This window comes from Scomber japonicus, chromosome 2 (assembly GCF_027409825.1).
Source record: "Scomber japonicus isolate fScoJap1 chromosome 2, fScoJap1.pri, whole genome shotgun sequence".
Classification (NCBI taxonomy): domain Eukaryota; kingdom Metazoa; phylum Chordata; class Actinopteri; order Scombriformes; family Scombridae; genus Scomber; species Scomber japonicus.
In genome coordinates this window covers 16,335,712-16,358,560 of record NC_070579.1, presented here as the reverse complement: position 1 = coordinate 16,358,560, position 22,849 = coordinate 16,335,712, and the positions used below count along the sequence as shown (strand labels likewise).

At 40.1% G+C, this 22,849-nt stretch overlaps 1 protein-coding gene across 1 annotated transcript in view; it reads right to left on the bottom strand.

The window, feature by feature from the left end:
* The window catches only part of gab1 (GRB2-associated binding protein 1), a 55,705-nt gene that overhangs the window by 18,444 nt on the left and 14,412 nt on the right, over window positions 1-22,849 (bottom strand). The window lies entirely within an intron of this gene.

The following is a 22,849-nucleotide window of genomic DNA, read 5'->3' as shown; positions in this document are numbered from 1 at the left end:
GGGAAGAAAATCAACTGGTCCTCAACCTGGGGCTGTTATTCTCTCCAGTAACAAACCCTCCACACGACTGGTAAGTCACAGCAAATTTTAATAAATAAATAAATAAATTCCTATTTTGTGTTTTTTTGTTCCTTTCTGCCATGGTGAAATAGATTTCAAATGTTGTTTTTTAATACTATTATTAAATCCAGGTTGAACATTTTGGTATTGTGACAACCTTAGTTTAAACATCACATCATAAGCTGTCAAATCCAGATCTATTTTGGCAGTACACCAACACTACACTTTTCCTTCTAGACTGTGTTTGTCCACCTCATGGTATTTGTGGATTTGTTTAGAAACACATCCAGCAGTGATTTGTTTAAATGCAGACTCAAAGAGGTCATGAACTCGTTTTGCTGAGTCATGCCAGTTGGGCTGCATGGTTTGTTTTAGAGCTCAAAATACTCTCTCCACAAAATACTAAGGAGAAACGTCTGAGCAGTCACTGGATTTCGTCATAAAATAGGAGATTTATTCAGAAATGAATTGCCTTTTTTTTCACATTTTTTTGAATTGATTTAAACACAAGTTGCACCAACTGAAAACAAACAAAAAAGCAAACAATCAAAACCAGGTCATAAACTAAATACCAGAAACTTTCCCAGTGATATAGAGTTTGACATGATAGACAAGACCCAGAAGACAAACAACCACCACAAAGATCCCACAGATCAGGAAGCATACCATCAGTGTGTGAGGAATGCAAACTAAAGCTTTGTTGTTGTTGTTTGGGGTAAGATTTTGACCGTATTAACAATGCTGTGGGGGCTTGTTTTTTTCATCCCTTAGCTGTTTTTCCATGCACATGGTGGCCTTTGTTAGTGAGCCAAGCCCCTGACTGAGACAGCATGAAGAGCATTAGACCTTTCCCTCCATAAACAGGATGAAGAAACAAGCAGCCCTGAAAAGTCCCTGCATTTCCAACTGAAAGCACATCGAAGAAGAAGAAGAATCACATGGACAAAGGCAATAAAACACAATAAAACATTAAATAAGATGCACTGCATAAAGAAAAAACTCAAAACACTATCCACATCCCACTGTGACATATTGCACACACACTCGTAGCACGTTTCACACGCCTCTATTATATAATCACTTAAAAAACACATTTAAATATAAAAGCTAAAGTGAATTTACAAAAAAAATCTAATCTGTGTGTGTGTGTGTATGTTGTTGGTTGGACAAAGATGGTGGGTGTGGAGAGGGAACCTCTCTCTCTGGCACATGACAAAGCAATCTAGGGTCAAGTTACCCTGTTGGGAACAGAAGGACCAGGCTTAGCTTAGGTTACACTGAAGCCAGGCCCGCCCAGTGTGAGAGTGTTGACAACTGGGTAAGTTGTACATGCTCAAGACAGAGGCAAGTGAGGCCTGTTCAACAAAACAACACAACAGTCATTTTAAAATTCACAAGTAATCAACAGGTTAATTACAGCTACAATAAACAGAGCTGTAAGTCTGTACATGAAAAACTCAGTATGACAACAAAAATCGGATAAAAGAACCACAGACTCTGCAGATAGCACTCAATATTTTTTTTAATTAGTTTGCTTGTTTAGAATTAATTATTTAATTTCTAGATTTTATTTTTTCATATAGTAATGTTTTGATCTCATGGAGGCCCCCTGTTCAACTTTGGCAAGTTAACATCAGAGCATGGACCAGAAAACGCATCCAGTGTTCACAAACACATTCATCACACTACGATCTGCAGTTTCTGCACAATTCAAAATCTGTTCCAAGAGCAGAGTTTGACAACATTGTCTGATGCACCCGGAGGGCACAAAAAAAATGTGCCTCTATAAAAAGGACTTTGATGGAAACAACGACACATGAAATGCACGCTGGATCGAGAGCAACATGGCAAATAAAAAACCAAGAGACCAAAATACAAAAAGATAAAACATGTGAATGGCCCACAACTTGTGCAATAGGGACATAATCAAAGAAGAAAAAAAGGGGGGTGTTATCAACTATCACACAACCGATGCTAGATTTGAGGCAATATTTGAGAGACAAATAATATATCACAGACTGCAATAAGCTAATACTGCCCAAATTATTGGTCAGACCAATACATGAGCTCCCGAAGCAGCTCATGGAAAAGACTGTCAAAATGTCTTCATCTCAAAATATGTAAAATAAGAACACATATGAATTATCCGATAAACAAACTCTTCTAGAAAACTAACAGAGGATTAAGATCTAACTGTAATTGAACACTCTGATGTAATACTCTGTTAAAATTCAATCACAATATGATACAATGGTACAAAACAGCACTGAAGAGAATCTGCACTGCCGCATTAGCATAGTCACAGACTGTAGTAGTTCTGGGATGACAAGCTGTGTGGTAGCTTGAGCATCTCTCCTCCATCTGTGGGCTTTCACACAGCGTTCCTCACACACAGTCATACACACTTGCACTGTTTTCCACTGCTGATCTGGACCACACATCCCGCACCAGACACGTGCAGCAAAAATAAACATTTCTTTAGTAATACACAAATAAAAAAGGCTGAGAAGTATTCTTTACTTCCCCCTCGACCAGGCGATATCACACCTACATTACACACGGAGAGGCACTCACACCTGATGCAAGTGCTATTTCACTGACATGCATACATATATTAGATAGATTACATTTATATGCACATAAGACACCATGTAAGAGGGAGAAATCACGTTAAAGGCAGGAAGTGAGAACACATTTACATGCACTGTAGTAACCTGGTTATGGTAAAATCTATGGTAAAAATTTACATGCGGCTGGTCAGTAATCAGATTTCTCTCCTCCCTCCAACCAGAGAGCATTCAGACTGACAGCACAGTACAGGCTCTTGTAGGGAGGCAGCATAGTTTTCTTTTTTTTAATAATCTGCAAATGTGCCTGAATTGAGGAAACAGACTTATGTGAACTCATTTATTTTGGTGTCAGTTTCTGCTGTAGTTTGATTTTGGAATTCATTGTAGTGAAATCAAAGGATCCACTGTTACAAGTAATCATCCTTCCTTTCTTTCCTTTGGCTCTCAGAAATCTTTTGGGCACATGTGCACTTGTAAAAGAAAAAAAAGAAATCTTGTTAGAGCTAATCTGTTTTTTTTTTCCCCCGAGAAGGAATCTACATCTGTTAACTGAGCTTCTCTTGACCCAATCAAGACAACCAGGCTCCTTGTTTACCTGAAATTGGGTTACAGGAGAAACCACCATGCATAATCAGGGTTACTAAAGAGTATATAAACAAACCAAAGTATCGGTATGACAGGCCACATGAGAGCACCCTTAACCCGAGGCCACAAACACATATTAGAAAAACCTGATGATGTCTGAAAAACACCTGAGTATTTGTCCTGCTTACATACCTCCTGTCAAGGCTCCTTGAAGAACGAGACAAGGCCTATAATCCTGCTTTTTGTTTAACATATTCCATTGTAGCCAGAGTTCAATTAAGGGTTGAATCCAAATTGGTCCAAGCCAGATTGCCGTACTTGAAGACAGCGGGATACGTCCATTCCAGCTTTTCTTAATACACAACCAATTCGGAACCATTCAGCTCACTCAACAATCACTGAGCCCACTTGAGCCTGTAGGAACCCAGTGTTTGTGCTCTGCCTTGTCCCCGGGGTTGGGAATGGGACGGCATGGGACGATACTGAACTGGGATGGGGAGGGCTCCCCTGGCATGGCAGCTGTCCCCGTCAACCCATCTCCACTCCCCCACCCCCTCTTTTTCCCCCCTTTTCTCACAGCGTCCTGGTGTCTTATGATAGGGTGAGGCACACAGGAAGACACCCTCCATTCACCCACCCAGTTCCTACAGCCCCATGGGGGCCAGACAGAGAGGGCATTGAGGGTCTGACTAAGATGATGACAGAGGAAGGGAGGGTGGGAGGGTTGAAAGGGGTGGGTGGGAGATGCCAACTGAGTGGAGTCACGCTGCCGTCAGAGGCCTCCCGACACAACATCACTGGAGCATGACAACAGCAAAGGTGGGGCAGAGAAGTAGGTGAGATATGCAAAGAAGGAGACTTCTTTTGAGGGAACAGAAATTAGCTGCATCCTCCATCACTACAGAAAGTGGAATATTATAAAACTACAGTACAACCCAGTGTTTCCCATTAATTATGTACACTGAGGGGGCCCACCATAGCCTAGTCTGTGCCATCACACTTTCATAGTGAGCTGAAAGTCTGTGCACTCTCCAAAATGTTGAGCAAAGCATTTCACCTCTGCACCAGAGCTCCTCTGCCCTTGTGAACTAGTTGTACTTGGATAATCACTTCTGCTTTCTTTGTTTCAGAGCTGAAATATGGACATTAGTCTTTTTTGGATGGTTTGTTTGGAACATTTTTGAACTGGTCAAATGTATTTCCGATGCTTTGTGGGTGTGTCACCATCAGTGATGGGAATAACGGCGTTATAAATAAACGGCGTTACTTTTTTCATTAACGTGTAATCAAATTAATTACTGTTTCCCCTGTTACAATGCTGTTACCATTACTGCCAAAAAAAATGGGGCATTACTTCTTCAGACCTCAATGAAGTGGTTTTCACCCGAACAGACGCTTCTCTCTCTCTCTCTCTCTCTCTCTCTCTGTCAAAGAGTGGCTGCACTTAGGGGCAAAACCAGAGAGGACGCAAATAAGACACAATCTCCCGGAATCGAGCGAGCAAGAGTGCGCTGTAGAGAGTGACCGTGCGTGTGTGTGTGTGTGTTTATGTGACTATCAATGCAGCGCATGTGAGAGCAAAGCGTCCTGATAGCTCTGTGTTGCTGCTTATTGGACCAGTGTGCCTACTGACCTCGCTAGAAGGCCAGACTGAGGTTCAACCACCATAGTGATAGAGTGCAATCTATACACTCAACAACAACACTATCGCTGTGAACCCCCTCGTCTGTGTGAGGGGTTCAGTATGCATGTCCTCGACCACATCTAAAGGCAAAAGTGTTTACGTGTTCCAAATGACCACACTCGAAGGGGGCAAAAAGCCTGCTGTCAGAGCCTCTTTCTGGCTGCATCACACACAAACACCTCTGTGATCTCTCTCTGTGTGCAATGAATCGTACACTGTCTCGAGAAGACATTCAGGATGTTGCGCTGGGTTGTACATACAAAAAAGTGATGGTGATAGCTGTGTGGAGAATGGAGAAAAAAAGAGAGAGAGAAAAAAAAAAGTTCAAATCATACATGGCCAATTACTGTGTGGAGTTGGAGTGCTTGACGGTTTTCAGAAAGTCCCCCAATGCAGTTTCAACATCAGAAAAGGTTAGAGGACTTGAGACGTGGTTCAGTGATGCGACAAGCACTTTGAGTTATACTGAACTCTAAAAGCCTCTGGTTCTTGGTCTCTAAATTCATTTAAAACCTTAGACGAGTCATTCAGTAGTAATGGAGCACTTGTGTTATCTGGTCTGACACCTCACATTATAAAGCTCAATATCTGCCTCAAAACTGTCCAAAATGACACTTTAGGTCATCCCAACTGTCTCAATACATTAAAAAAATCTGTTCAGTCTTACAAAAATCTGATTTTAACAGCTCATTAGCTTTCGAATATGCAACATGTTGAGTGTCTCATTCTTTTGCCAATTGTAAAGTATGAAATGAGCCATAGCATTCCCACATCTGACTTCGTAAAAGTTCTTGCCAAAAAGACATTACGGGAAGCAGATAAATGAATGAGACATTATGGCACCGCTGTGCATTGATTAAGGGCATGGCGAGACTCCCAAATGCAGAACTACTCGAACAAGCACACAGTGGGAATATGCTAAATATAATACTGCGTGGCAAAGTCAGTCTCCCATTACACCAATTTGATTTAACTTGTTAGTTAAAAATCCAAAAACTAGTTGCTAGTGAACCATCGTACAAACATCACTCAACTCCACAGACTGCGGTTTTACTGAGCTTAAAAAGGCTAATTGTGCTTCATGGTTTTAGATAGCTTAATGCAGCCTAAAAAGCCCTTTAAGTACTCTAATTGCTTATGCAAATGTTCTGTTATAACAGGCTATTAAACTACATACTCAAACTCATCCACCATATCTCTAGTTAATGATACTGAGGCAGGCCTGTGGGTTTCTATATTTCTGCAGCTGCAGCAGTTGGGACATTAGACAAGAGGAGGGGGGGCGGCAGTGGTGAAGCGGGTCGTCCACTAATCGGAAGACTGGTGGTTCAATAGGCTCCTCCAGTCTACATGTCCAAGAGTCTTTCAGAAAGATACTGAACCCCAGATTGCTTCTGCAGGCTGCACCACTGGTTGGTGTGTGTGTGTGTGTGTGTGTGTGTGTGTGTGTGTGTGTGTGTGTGTGTGAGAATGAGCAACAGAAACTCCTCCTGATGAGCAGGTTGGTACTTTGCATGATTTACTATTTACGGTCTCTCCAGGACACAGATAGGTGTGTTAAGTTGGACAATTTATCAAACAACAGTCACTTGTGTTAAACATTTACTGAGCACTTTTAGGACCACCTGTGCAATCTAATGCAATTTAACTCAGCTATAAATTCTACTTTTACAAAGCTTATACATTTTCAGTTCCTGTTGACATTGTCAGAAAGGTTATAATTCCACTTTATGTTAATGATCAAGGTTGTAGTGCATGGTGTTGTACTTGAGTGCATTATATTGAAAGTGTTCCTAATATTTTGCTGCCCTCTTGTATGTTAATAGGTAGACAACATTTTAGGAACACTTTTCAATTGAATGCACTTCAGTACAAACACCACATCCACCAGGCTTTGTAAAGTAAGTAAAAGCAGAGTTGTTGTAGTGGATTGCATCAGACTGCACAGGCGTTCCTAATAATGTGCTCACAGTGAGTATAAATGGTTCATGTGAGCCAGTCCGTATTAATGGAGGCACAACATGTTGATATAGTTAGTCAATATGTTGTGGTCTGGGGTGCCAGTCAAAGAGTCGAGCCTGAAGACTATTTTTTTGGCTAAAGTTGAAACAATCTCAACTTGGTGCTGAAACGTCTTCGTATCAATACTCTGGACACATTTGAATCTAATCAAGTCTTTTTATTGACTTTGCATGCATTCACATCATCTCTCTTGTTTCAGTCTGAACACACAGTTAAACTTAATCTCACTGTGATACAGCAAATGTTTACAATTCCAATTTGCTGCACATTCTGGTTTACACTCAACATTAAATAACCATAAGCTTCACCATTTGCACACGTTCTATGATATACATGCAACATATGCACACAATAAAGACACATGCATAGATAACGTGCAAACACACTTCCACTTTGTATAACTTGTCTTTTTATTGACAATTATAGATCGATGTGAAGCTCTTTACACCTCAATGACAATCTAACAGTAACTCAGAGACTCTGTTTTAGTTGGTAAAAGCATAGGGCAACCAGATAAGCAATGCTAAATGAACACACAGCAAATATGCTACATCGTAAAACCTAACAGACAGGAACTATGATTCAATGCGTCCTTTGAAAGGCCACATACACCATGCACCATAATACAAAAGCTACAACTCCGGCTCTTTCTGGGAGAAGCTGTGTGTGTGTGTGTGTGTGTGTGTGTGTGTGTCCTATCGTGCTGTCAGAATCACATTAGTAGTTTTATCACTGACTGATGGGGTCAAATCTAATTAAAGAATGAAAAAAGAGGAATACAGAGTATATATTTGTACATTATCCACACACTTAATATCAGAAAAAACCTTAATATCACAGTATTTGTTTTATCTGCTTAACAGACACAACTGAAACCTAAATGCTAATCTAGGTACAGTAAGAACAACTGTTGAGCATATAACTAGAACTGAAGTGGTGCATTAGAGGAGCACTGTGAGATATCAGTGCAAGTACATGACTTATTTTTGACAAAAAGCTTTGATATATGTATTAAAACTCACTAAAAGCACTGTACTGATAAGCAAGTTGAAAGTATCATTACTGTGGATTCCCAAGTAGCAGCACGAGACACACAAAACCAGTACACAAAGAGAAGAGCTGGGATCTGTTACAACATAATACTTTCTGTGATATATCAGATTTTTAATGTGATTAATATAAATTAGGAGGTAATGTTGCCCAATGCCTCAATGGATGTAAGTTGAACAGATTTAGTACTATTCAACTCTAAATACAGCAGATATACAAATAGCAGATACAGATTTTTATAGTGTTAACTGAGCATTCTCCAGTTCACCCATTAGGTGTTAGCATTAGCTTAGCTCACAGACTCTGGCTGCATAGTTAGCACTTAGCAGCATGCGAGTGGCCGGGCCATCTGTCCCATCTGAGTGGGCTGTGGGTAAGTGACCTGCACCCCAGCTGCACTGACTCATCCTGACTAGCACAGCTTCTCTGTTTGTTCCTCAGAAAAACACACAGCGCAAGAGACAGAACACAAGAGAGACGGAGCACAGGACGATAAAAGGGTGAAGACGAGGGAGAGGAGGTCGAGATTTTGGTGATAACAGAACAAATTAGTATGTGCTATCATTTAATCTGCCAGAAATCACCACCAGACAACATTTTATGGCCACACAGAAAACAGACCACCTTTTAAGGCCAGATGATATGACATTAAAGGAGCCACTTTTTTGCATTATCTTCACACTCACACAGAGCCTCTCTCCCAAGCAGGAAATTAAATACACAACAGTAACCAGTGTGTGTGTGTGTGTGTGTGTGTGTGTGTGTGTTGATCTGTGCACTCTCCAGGGAAGTCTCTTTGGAGAGAATAAGGACGCTTAGAGCAAGGTGAGAAAAATGTAAATGAGGCATCATGTGCTGTAATTGTTCTTAGCGTTCATGTGTGAAAATACAAGATTTTTTTATTTTCATATAAAAAAAAGTCACTACTTAGTCATACATCAGTTTGATGTCATTATTTGTTGCAATAGCTTCAGTCCAAAAGGCTCAACCGGCTTCAGTTATAATTTCATTGCACCTAACTGTACACATTTAAGAATACTCTGAATCAGCAGATATTTTAGTAGGTTTCAGTATGCGTGAAAAACAGTTCAACCCACTACTACCCACGACATGGCTGAAACCTAATGTAATGACTGATTGACAAAGCTCAGTATCTATTCAGAGGGCTGAAGACAAAGTTACTCCACTTTTCCCTTATTGCTGTCAAACATTGGCAGTTTTTTTTTTCTATATCAAGTTTGGAGAAGGAAATACATTCCCTATTTTTCCCCTTCAGAGTTCATGTGACATATTAAATGATGTGGGCAAATACCTAGAAAATATGCACCTGCTGACGCAGAAAAGAAACTGAACTACAAACTATTTCCATGACACTGCAATCTGACATAAATGCAGTAAACTAATATGCAATCTTGTAGACCACAGTGCTTCCCTGAGCCTCACTATCTGGACCCTCGCACTGTGCTGAACAAAGGCTGTTCTAAGAGAGGAGTGTCAAGAGCGTCAGAGGTTTTGGCGCTCATGGCCTTGGTGACGAGGTCTGCAGAAGGAGAAGGAGGGGAGGGACAAAAGCCCCTCTATACTTGGTGCCGCAACTTGAATAAATCAGTCTTTGTTAGCGAGACATGACTGGGATTCTTGCTAAACAGCTATTTTTACATCCTTGAGCACCAGAGAGGGCAGTTAACGTACAAGTAAGAGTGCATGGCCTTTGGCTAAGTGAGGCTGTTCAGCTAACGTCATCAGCCCTCCGCCTGCTGGAGGGAAAGGGGACTTCCATGAAAGACGAGCATGCCTGAGGTCCAGCATCCTGGTTAGTGGTTAATAATAGTCAGCCAATTCTACCTCCAGTGTCTGACCTTAAGGTTAACACTCTGCATTTATCCTGTTGAGATGACAGCCATGCATGATGGGATCTTTTTAGATGAATTAAGTGCATGCATGACCTAACGTTACCTGCCATGGCAAGAAGGAAGTTTAATACTCTATTCAAAATGAATGGATTAAATGATTAACTTTACTTAAGCAAACATGCTGATACAAACATAAGGTCATTAACTACAGTGATTCAGCTAAAAGAGACTCACAATGTTTATGTTCATCTGTGATTGAACTTTACTATAGGAACACACATATACTGAATTTATTACTACAGCCCAAACCTGAAAAAGCGACCCCAAAAAGTATAATGTATCTGACAGTTATCAGTGACTATTCATGTAGTAATACACTAAATAAACAAAACATAGCCCCCATATCAATAAATGTTTAACTATCAGAGTAATGTAACAGTAAGTTTGTTCAAATATAATGTTTATGGTAATTATAATTTTCAGCATCTTTAAAGGTTCTTTACATTAAGCTCTGAAAGTGTACTGCCTCAGCTGATGTCCCATGACAGCACACTGCCTACCACTCACAAGAATAGCATCCTGCATGAAGCTGACATTAGTAACTAATTGTGATGGAAGAACAATAAACCATATTCCTTAAATAAATTCAGCTATGCAGTGTAAAGTGCCAGTTTTGATTAGTTAAAGCCTCTATGCGTGACGTGATCTCAATTTAAGTTGCAAAGCAGAATTTATTATAGTTGGAAAAAGTAAACAAAACCAAGGCAGCACAAATCCAACTGTCACGCAGTTTCACATCCTGGTAACAATGGCTTTAAAAGATTCAAAGTTCTGCTTTTTTCATTTTTTTGTCAAGACTTGTGTAACGGGACCCAGAATGGGATCGGAAGTGATATCACAGGCTCCAAACAAGCTTTGGTGAACTAATGGACAACTGCACAGAGAAACACAAACTTTGTTTTCCACTTATCTTGCATTAGGGATCCAGTGATGAACTGATTTCACTATAACTGTGCTTTTGTAACTGTAAATGCTCAGCTACACAGTGTTTCTGCTTTCACTCTCAAAAAAGAGACATTATGGTGTGCATATTCAGTTGTTCCGTGAGGTCAATTTAACAAAATAAGACAACTGTGTTAAAAAAACCCAAACAATATCCATAGGCTCAGACAGCAGACTGTAGGTGGAACCAGGTGCACCTTAATATGCCATGCTGCAGCAAGTTCAGGGCCGCAAAGTTGCACATGCTGTCACAAGAGCGACATTCATCCATAGATTAATGCATAATAATCGTGAGGCTGTGAAACTGTTTCCTCAGACTATAATCATACCATCAAATCTATAATCATTGCATCTATATCTAGCAAGGCTAACTTTCACACCACTTTGCACCACAGCTCAATATGATTTGAAAAAAAATGTAAAAACTGCTGTTCAGTGCTCCCACTAATGCTTACCGATTATTGACACAGAAAACATCTGACTTTGGGTATTAAACAGTGAGCCTACCTTTCAAGCTGTATATCCAAAAGGTGCTGCGTTCTTTCAGTGTCTTACAGTACTGCTCTTACTGATGGTGAGTAAACAAGCGTGGTGGTGTTGTTGTTGTAGTTGTTTGCGCCTTCTAACTTTATCATGTGCTGCAGTGTGTGTGAGGGTCTGCAGTTTGTGACCTCTCCCTCCTCTGACTTCCTGTTGTATGTAATCAGGTTGTCCCAGACCCCTTAACTGCCACTGCTAAATCAGAGGGGGTGGGCCTAAGAGAGACCGGAGAGGGTGTGCATAAAGTGCATAAAAATGAAGTGGGAGTACACTCCAGCATATTCAGCAGATAACATAAGAATAATTTTATTTAGCAACAAAGTTATTCCATTTTCTATCATTTTTAATCAATGATTACTCAATCAATATTCTATTTGCCAGCTTCATTGCAAAGACACAAAGATGCTGCTTGACACAGCTTTTACAACACAGGACATGGAACAAACACACATGCAATCACAAAGCTTTTCAACCAGTCAAATTCTGCAAAGCACTTATTTAGAAATAAAAATGAACAGCAAACATTATAATGATTGCCCAGACTGTGCAACTGCCTCTCCCTTCCAAAACCCATTGATTTAAAATGATCTTTAACTACGTTATGTCCTAACCAACATCCTGTTTCAAGAGGAAATACATCACATTAAGGAAGTAAAGAGAGCATTTCATGGGGGCTTTAAAACCTGCTCGTCGTAATGGACTGAGTTCTAGTAATGCAGTCCTGTCCCTAGATCACATCAGTGAAATCTTCCTTCATTTACATTGATAATCGAAGGTCTGCGCCTGGCTCGTGATTATAATACACAAATCATTTTCCTTGTGCTTCTCTTTCTAGTGTCGCATCTGAAGGCTCCATCCTCTTCCCTGGATCTGAGCCTTCCTCTGCTTCCTGTGGAGACTTTATGATTCTGTTTCCCATCTGCACTCTCAATAAAAAGAGGTCAGAGATGCCACAGCATGGACAGCTTCCTCTGCTCGCCTGCTACACAAAGGCTCTCCCTTGGCAGAACACTGACCCCCCAAACCATTCTGCTAATGCTGCAAAGATACCTCAGTGACTGGAGGTCCTCTCAAGTCAAGAGCTTACACAGCGCATAGAATATTTGAAGAAGTTTTAACATAGGCTTTCACTCAATATGGACGCATTGCATTCTCTGTGTCTCTATGTTGGCATGCTGGAATCATTTTAGTGACTTATCATCTGCATGCCCGAGGCAATAATGTGCTTTTCATTGTGTTGTGCTGTGCTGTACCAACTCTTCAGTGCGACGTTGACGGCAAGCCTTAAGGAAGTAAAGTCACGCATGAGAGCTTTTCAGACTGCACCTTTCTGCATGTACAGAAGCACCTTTCACTACTTTTTAACTCTCTCCACTGTTGTATTAACAGCTCTCAAAAACAGAGCAGCAGACAGACAAATCAGCCTTGATTTGATTAACTTAACAGCAGTAATGATTTATCACACCTGAGTTAAAAGTCAAGAATCTAAATGAAAAGCCATTGTGAATTATAGTGAATAGATGTGCAGCATATGAAGATTTTCTTTATTGATTTATCTACTGATCATTTGATTACATTCACAATTTCCCAAAGCACAAAGTCATATATGTTCAACTGTCTTGTTTTGTCCTGTCAGCCCAAAACCCAAAAATAATAAGTTTACTAACACATGAGAAAGGTAAGCAGCAAATACTCACAACTGAGAATATACTGTCCTATTTATACTAAATCCAGGACAAGATTTTGAAAATGACTGAATGTTCAAATCAACCATTTAGTGAAAAAAAGAGTCATTTTTCTAGCACCCGTAATAGGATTGAGGCCAAAGACAGCAGAGGAAATTAACAGAGAAACAGAGTGAGAACACAGCTAAAGATAGGACCACCCAAGCAAACAGACTGAAAGTAACAGCAACACTAGTTTATGTGTGTGTCCTATTGAACCCGTACATGTCCATCTCAGAAACGCCCGCTACAAAAATTGCAACTCCCAGCTGGTTCATCTGAACTTATCAATTATCATCCATGTCCGCAGCATAGCTCTGCTCCCATGTGCGAGTCAACCTCTTCATTTCTCTCCTCTCCAAGAGAAAACAAGAACAAATCTTTGTTAAACTGAAGCATCACATCCTTGCTTTGTGTGCGAGCGCCCCATCTTCCCACACAGGTCAGAAACGCAACAGTGAGAATCTCAATTCTTCCAAAAGAACCAAAACTCAAGATCCAGAATTCCTCAGAAACTAGACGTCCATTTTTAATGGACTGCAAATGACAAGCCGTTCTTTATAGATACAGCATGTGCTCTTATTTAATCATTGGTCACTGTTTGGATAAATAAATACAAGATGCATTATCACAAGAACATTTAATCATGAGTAACTATAAACACATGTGTGAATAAGGATTGGTGCTGATGATAACTATCAGCAGTATCTCAATGTAGATATATCACTATTCCTGTTTAATTACTTAAAACACACAGCGGGAGGTGCAGCTCATAAGTGGCACTTGTGCTCATCCATGGAGCAAAATGGCTTTTTGGTGTTTTACAAGATTATCCTGTAATTTTCAAAATGGAGAGATTTTAACATTAAAATTGTAAACTGCAATATCTCAACGAGAGAATTATATCCAAATATGAAATATGTGGAAAGATTATAAATCAGAATTTTAAAGGTATTCAGCAGAGAACAAGTTAAGGGGGCTTTGTACAGACACTAATGCAGCAATCTGAGCCAGCAGCAGCCTCTGTAAAGGCTACAAGGCCAAACATGTTGGCTCCATACCAAAAAACAGAACAGTTGTGTTGTGCAGCTGGGCATATACTATAGAGGTAACATTTGTGCATTCCTAATTTGCCAGAAATAAACTGCCATCTGCTGTGTAATGTAAAGACATTGTACATGTGTGCTTGTTTGTTTGTGTGTAATAAAGATAGCCCGGTGTGTTAACACTATCTGATATTACTAAATGTTTCAAAGTCAGAGAGTGAAGGCAGCTTATCTAAAAGTTTCAGCAGCCATCTCGACATTAACAGCTCCTCCTGAGAGTCAGCTATCCAGCATGGTTGCATAATACAATAAATGCATGCTCACAAACAATATATTGATCTATAAGGGCTATGAGTAAAACAAGCTTGTTCCCTCTCTTCATCATCTACATGATCCCTCCCTCCCTCCCTTAATTTACCATCCCACAGTCGCTCCGCTTTCATGTGCAGCTGTGAAATTCTCACCCAGCCAGGCGCCATCTGACCCCGGCCCTAACAATCTACAGTAAGTGTCCAAAGAATACAGACCTTGGTAGTCATACTGCTATCTTTGCAAACAGTGCATACAAAGAGCAACATTCTCATGAAAGACTGTCTGAAAGGCAAACAGGTGTTCTTAATTTATGGGTTTTCACAGGTGACCTAATAACAAGACAATGTCATGATTCTGATTTTGAAGCAGAGAAGGGAAACACTGGCACTACTACATAGGAACACAATATTAAAAAGTTTCAACTCAGCTGTAATCTAAATTTAGCTTCTTTTCCCAGAAAATTTGGGCAAAAAATATCAGTAGTAGTGGAGATGCTTACCGAGGTTTTCAAGAGCAGGTATTTCATTCTCTAGAGGCGTGAACATTTCTCAATTGTTACGAACTCATGACATAATCAGGAGTTTCAGTAATTAGGCCTACATGAAAGAAAGAAAATAACAATCCTGACCTGTCCATTCAATTACAGCCTACTAACACTGATTGTTCATTTTCTGGACTCAGCTGGACAATAAAGTGGCAACTTAAAGTTACCTTCATGCATTGAATTGTTGGCGAACATTTGGCTAACTAGGAGGAAGAGATCAGCAGCAAGTGATAAAAAAAAACCACATTCAGTATTTTGAAACTGAGACTTACTGGGAAGCACAAACTGGACAAGAAGCACACTCTGCAAAAAATCTGCCTCACAAAAAGGAACTTTGTTGGTAATACAATGAATTTGAAGAACCATGTTAACCATTTTCGCCCTGAGCTAATGTCAGTAACCATAAAGAAAACAGAGAGCTGAGCTAATCATCCAAGAATTGAGGAGGTGCTGTCAACTACTGAGGTGAGTCACTACTGGTACTGGTATTGAAAAGATGCATCTTTTTATATTATAGACTGTCGTAGTTTTGAAAGCACTTTACAAATAAAAAGGGGGGGGGTTAAGGTTTATCTAACTGCATGTATTAATTGATTAAAAAGTAGCCATTCATTTAGAGAATTGAGGACATAATGCATTGAGATTCATCGAGCAGGTAAATCCTGATCTAATTGTGAGACCAGTGAAGATTCATACCTCTAATATTCTCTGAGGCTTTGCTGGAGAGGTATTCTCATCGAGCAATAGCGTGGTCCCTTGTATCTGCTCCCCTGCTCCCCTGCAGCCCAGCACCACTGTACCACACTTAATCCAATGGCAACTGTTGTTGATGCACTAACTCTTAGTCGCGGGGCGGGACAGGAACTCTCCAGTCCAGTAATCATTTCATATCATTCATTAGACTGTCCACAGACACAGGGGAGGGAAAGACAGAGAGTTGTAGGAGGGAAAAGGTGGGGAAGATGTAGCAAATAAGAACAGGAGGAAGTCAAAAGGACAGATCAGTAGTTCTGCATTGTAGTTGAGTGTGGGGGAGTGTGGGGGGTGAGAGTCTTGTTTATTTTAAAAAAAAACAGGGATTGCTCAATCAATTTTATACCAACGAGGTCTGACATGTGCCACCTCCAACGGCAACGGACACAGCTTTCAAACAGGTTAGATTCAGACTTAAATCGTGCTCTCGGGGTAAAGCATTAACTCAGAGGGAGCAGGTTTAAATATTAACACAGCCACACATCATGTATCAAGTAAGGGAGCACAGGAGCTTCGGTAGTTACGTATACTATAGGAAACTGTAAGCAGTCCAAAAAGTGTTAAGCCTTTTCACCAAAACTAAACCAACTACCTCTTACTGTGTTTTCCAGGAAACACTGGTCTTTGTGAAACAGAGAAAATGAGAGAAAAAACACACACAAGGCAAAATAACATCCCTTAGTGGAAGTTTCCACTTTGTTAGCGCTTTTTATCTTCCTGGTCATCTGTTCCCAACACACACTCTGGGCAAAAAGATTTCCTGTTTTGCCTCCTTTTGTCACTGTTTTTGTGTTTGGGGGTCGGTCAGGTGCTAACTTTAGAACCTCTTCTATATTAACAATTATCTAATGCTGCAGCAGCTAATGCCTCATAAGTTGTTACACAAACTCGGGGGTTGGATTCAGACCCCCAAGTGAAATAACTGGGCAGCATTAATCTGTCCTAATTCTGTTACAACCTATTCTTTAAGTAGACAAAGCCAAGAGGGAATCACATCTGCACTGTGAAGACTCAATAACCAAGGTTGATGATTTGCTCACATTATGCAGCAACTGTTTGACATGTGTCGGTCTGAAATGATTATAAACAACCTACAGTATATATTCAGTATGTAAAAAAAAGATATGCAAAGCTATTGTTAATGTTATGTATGCTAAGCTTCAAAAAACAACAAACACTCCATAAAACATGCAATTATCAACACAAACCTCTTCTGTTACCTGAAAAAGTACTTTGCAATTGCTGTGAGTGAACAAAATTGTAAATTGCCTTGTAAAAGTACTATGTGATGTGCTACTATAAGCAGTTTAGCAGCAGCATTACTCTTTCTCCAGCAAAGGGACAATCAAACACATCTTTGCGTGTGTATATTGGCCCAAATGACCAAGCTAGAGGTAACCCCACAAGAGTCAATAGTGACAAGCAAATGTTTTGCCCCTGCCTCACCTGTATGCAGTGATAATATTTATGTATGGCTCAATCTAATTTTTTTTTACATTTTGTATAGTTTGCTACCTGCTTGCCATAATAAATTGTGGGAAAATAGCAGATACTGGTGATAAAAAAGTGTAGGAATCTATGTCTATCTCATTTTTTAAAACATTGACTTAAAGTAAGCATGTAAAACTCTGAACAAATGGCTGTATAAGAGCTGTGGAACTAACAATAAAAGGGTTTGAATGGTCTTTAAAAAAGAAAAAAGAATATCTCTGCACTGTGAGGTGCAGGAATGTTACAATAATCAATATGATATACTGGAACATCAAGTCCTAATGCTGCCACTAACCATCAAAACATTTAGACACCTGAGTGCAGAGCAAAGGCTCGGAGAAGATGCAGAAAATTGTGCTTCAGTAATGAACTTTCTCTTTGAAGTTGCATTAGCCTCCAGATTTTATATTGAAATGCAGTATTGCTCACATACAAAGTTTCCCCTCATACAAGAGCTGTCACTGTCACAGCATGCACTCCGTTTCCATGTGTGGGTAAGACTCAGGCTTATTTTTATAGGGGTTCAAACAGAAATGCAATAATATTTAATCTAGGGTCTATCCTATGATAAACATAGATGGTCTTATCATCATTTAGAGCCATGTGTTTCTGCAACGTATAGTTGTTCATGTGCTCATTCATAACCGTTCAGTTTAGTGCAGCTATTTAGCATTCTGTTATCTTTATATTAAATCAATGATGGATTCATTGTGCTGTACAACACTGCATAAAAGTGCAACCATCGAGGCTCTTGACAGTCCAATGCTCCAAACAACACCTTAATTAAGGTGGCGTTCAGTTTCTGCAAGAGTCATTAAACATCAACCCCTTCCTGTCCTCCATATTTATTCTGTGCTACCATGTTAAACAAATATCTCCACACTGATGTCTTTTGATAGTTTGTCTCCGACCTTTTGCTAAAAGTTACAAAGCTAGCGTCATTAGTAAAATGCAGATAACGGCTGTATTCAAATGATCAAAAGAAAAACTAACTGATGAATGACAAGCTTCCTGGCTATGTAAATGCAATTAATGGCTCTTTACCTGGTTCTGAAGAGTCCAAGCTAAGCACACATAAAAACGTTGTGAGAGAAGCAAGGTAAGCAAGCTGCTGACCAGCCACTGTTGTCGAGTGAGTCTGGCCACTTTCCTGCCTACCCTGCTGACTTCCCTCCCCTCCTCTTTACTCCGTAAAGTCTGCAACACCCTGCTCCAATAACCCCTGACCCACAGGAAGTAGACACAATGGACTGAAAATAACACACCACCTCCCCTGGCAACAACTGCCCACCCCAGCCCCCATCACACACTGCTTCTACACGATAGTACCCCAACAATAATGCCAGCCCAAGATAGGTGGGTAGAACCAAAAATATCAGCCACTACTTTTTAAGCTGTGCCCACATGCCAAAAAATGCACCTTCCCACTTTGAATTCCCAGCATTCCTTTTGAGCCACTCATGCACATGCACAGATATTAGCTGCAGTCAATACACGCAGGTCCATCTAGTATTATAGATTAGAGATATTTTTATATTGAAGGTTTCAGTAGAGACTGCAGTAGCACAGCCTTGCAGCTCTCAGAGAAGCAGAGGCTTTCACACTACAGCAGGTTGTGGGTTGAGCGGCAGACTCATGACTGTCCCACTGCTTCCTGCAGAGGGACCACTGCATGGTGAGATGGATGACTTCTCCACAGTCAAGTCCCAAAAGCAACTGTGGGTGAGTGTGTGGACATATATGTATGTGCAAGAGTGTTTGGCTTAGTTGTTAAATGAGAGCAAGACCATATTAATTTTTCTTTTATAGGCAATATATACCAATGAAGCTACAGAAAGTGTTGTTTCCAGGGCTGAAGGATTTTGAAAAAAAGATCTAGTTGTAATCATTCTTGCAAGGATCTTTAAGTTTTTAGAATAAGATGTATAGGTCAGCACATGATAATATTTAATTTAAAATTACATTTTGACACAAATTTCTCCTTTAAACACTGTGCCTCCTGAACTTTGAAAATTGCAGTAGGCAATATTGCAATTTTGATACAAATTTCAACAAATTGCCCTAATAGTTTCGATAATTTATTATGATTACTTAAAATCTAATAAAATAAATAAAAACCCATACAAAAGGAACATTGTTAATAAGTGTTAGCCCACTCTGTGTGTGCGTCTAACCCAATCCTTTTCCATGCAGCGAGCAGCAGCAGTCTAATCCAATCAGTCCAATGAAAATTATTCCAAATCACATTTAGTGGACAGTGAGAGGTTTCCTCAGACATGATCTAATTAGCCCCTCTCTTGCTGGAGTCCGTCCACTAGGAAATGGCTTAAGATACCGTAGAGATAAGGAAATGGACTCTGATATACACTTCTGTGTTGCCAGTTGTGCTGCATTCAAAACAGTGAAGCTGGTTGCTGAGAAAAGGAAACAGGAAATTAAAAAAAACTGTGAATACTATCATGTATTCAGGTGCTGCTGTGAATGATATTTGATAAGCTTCCTTTCATGGATTTGAAATACAATGTGCTGATTCTCTGAACTTGTGTTAACCATGTTTGGTGTCCTGTTCTACGAGCTGAGGTGCTGAGCATGCCGAGGCTTGTTACTCAGCCAACTTAAAGACACACCTCCTTTTTTCAGCCAGTCCCTTGAAACTGGTACACACCTCCACTCTCTGTTGTCACATTCAGATGATACTGCTTCACTTTCAGTTGAACGGGAATGCTGCATGGTGCGAACACATACCTCTGAGCGTGTGTGCTGCATGTGTGTTCATGTGATTTCCGTATAGTGATTCATGTTGAGTGAAGAATGTGTGGAATCCCTCGTACACACACACACGCACACACACATTGAGCCTCCAATACGGTCAGAGAAAAAGCAACAGCGCAAAATGTTTTTCCAACTTAATTATAACACAAACTGACAAATAATGTCAGCGTTTGTGAAGACTTCTCCTCTCTCTTAGTCTGTGGGCTGGCTTCTGTGGGTGTGTGCTTGAATGCCTGTAGATTTGTTCTAACAGCTTGCACTTATTCGTGCTCAACTCACCTTCGCTCGCCATCACACACACACACACACACACACACACACACACACACACACACACACACACACACACACACACACAGCTTCTCTCAAAAGGTTTAACTGCCTAACCTTTTTATATCATCCAATGAACAAAGTCATACATTTGTCCATTTTGTGCTTTACAACCACTACAAGTTCAAAAAGGAGATTTTGACCCGCTGCTTGCACCACAATTATCCATTAACCTTTTTTAAAAGATCAATCTATATGAACATAAATTGTCCTGGCCTCTTTAACCACAGTGCTGCGTCCTTCCAAGAAGCCCTCTTCATTGAATTCCTCTGTTTTTACATTAAAAATGTAAAACCACACAAAAACAAGCAATTTTTCATAATGACAAGAGCTCTAACATTATTAGTGCTGGACTTCCATGATCTATGTTTTTGGTGATAACGATAAAATAGTATGAATTGTGGTGCTTTGCTCCATGTGCAAAAAGGCTGCAATTACATGAGGCCTTTTTTTGACTACATAAATCATACAAATCCAATTATTCCCACTCTTTATTCTTAAATGGTCTCATAAGATGTCCTATATACATCATCCAAAGTAAGCAACCAGAAAGAAGGATTTGGATTTTTTTGCCAAGTGTTATTATTGCTGTAGTGCTGTGATTTCTGCAGTTTTCTAATGGTAGAAGATGTGCAACCTGCAATGATTAAGTACACAAGGATCACTTAAACTATACTGCCTCCCATCAGAAAGACGGAACAGGGCCACCTTTTATGGAAAGCACAAGTCGCTGACAGAAGATAAAGCTTAACTTAAGTGTTCAATAATGCACAGAAAGACTATCATCTAAAATAAGGCAATAACTAGAAAGAGCAGATACACTTTCATCTGTTGAACTATGGGATCATTTTACCCACTTCAAACTAAATGGTATTTTGTTTCCGAACAATCCTTTCTACTCTCGGTGGGCTTTTAAAATCTGAATTATTAGGAGAACAAAAGACTGCATAAACCCTGCCAATGATGAGAACTGCAAATGTAGATCAACCCTATAGATAAAGGTTAAAAAATGACATCTTCATGACAGGAATTACAGCATAGTAGGTGCATGTGCAACATCACCAAAGCACAAATCATTGCCACTGAACATTTGCACTGTTACTGAAGTATCACTATCACATTCTTGTAATTCATAGTTATTGCTCCTCCAGTGTGGTAAAAAAAAAATCCACTCACTTCAGCTTGTGGTGGCAAGAGCAAAATCCAGGTCACCAATCAATACCTATTACCCTACAGAGTAGGAAACAACATTAAGCATAGGACATGGAGAAATGGAGGCTGTGCATCCATTATGGCCATTGTGCTTAAACACTCTTGTCCAGTTTTTGTCAATTTTGTAAACATATCAATACAAGTAGAAGAGAGCCTCTCCCTTTCATTTCAGCTTCTTAAGAAAACTCTGGAAATGTATCTGTTTCGTTGCCCCCCCCCCCCCCCCCCCCCCCCCCCCCCCCGCAACAGTAAGTGAGGAAATTACTGTCATAGTGATGCATTAAAACGACAAAATAACTACTAATGATCTCACAGATTTCCTGCTGAAATGACACCAGCATTTATACTTGTGGAAAGAAACAATTATGTGTCTTTATGTTCAACCGCTCCACTAATAAAGCAACTTACTGACAGAAGCTCAGTGTTACTGTCTAACTAATACAGTCACACCACAATCACTACGGCTCTGTACTTTATATAACAAATGGGAATCGCTGCTGACAACGTTTCCCAGACTGTATGTACTTAATTACCCGTGCTCATACAGTGGCCTATTCAATCTGCATACTCTGAGGACAGTTTGTGGGTGCAGATGGCAGCGTACTCTCAGCCATGAGAACTAAAGCTGTGCTAGAGATAAAGACCGGCTCATCTGACTTCAGGATATGTAACTGCTCGAGTTTATCACATTCCCACAGTAGCTCTTTGTTGTTTGGTCTTTTGGTTTTAATACAGCTTTTTCCTGATAAGCAGGTGGTTAAAATGCTGCACGCCTTCTTTCTCCATCACCTTTGCTTGATGCTTTTTATCCATTGCATTCTTTCTTTTTGATTACCTTTCTGTCTCTCCTGTCCTGTTTTCATCCTATCTGCCTTTGCTTCTCCGTGCTGCCCCTTCTAAGCTCTCTCACACAGTCACATGCACTTGTCAAAGCTGCATCGTTAGAATTCAACACATTCCTTTGGCATGGCAGACTTGGTTCACATGATCACGCTGTTCCTTGACCGCTGACGAGAGGGGCTTAAACAATTCTCCTTTCAGCCCCTATTGGCCTACACACAGCCAAAGCAGTGCAGTCCAGCCAAATGTGTACATAACAGTTAAGAGCACAGTGGAGCATAGACTGTGGCAAGTATACACAAACAATGCTGGAAGTTTAGGAACTGGCCGAGAAACGAAAATTCTGATTTAAGACGTGTGAGGAGATTTAATATAGGAACAGATTTTTCTATTTCAACACCTCTAAGCAACCGCTAGTGCAACTTTTACTAATGAATGAGAGACTATATAGAGAACAGA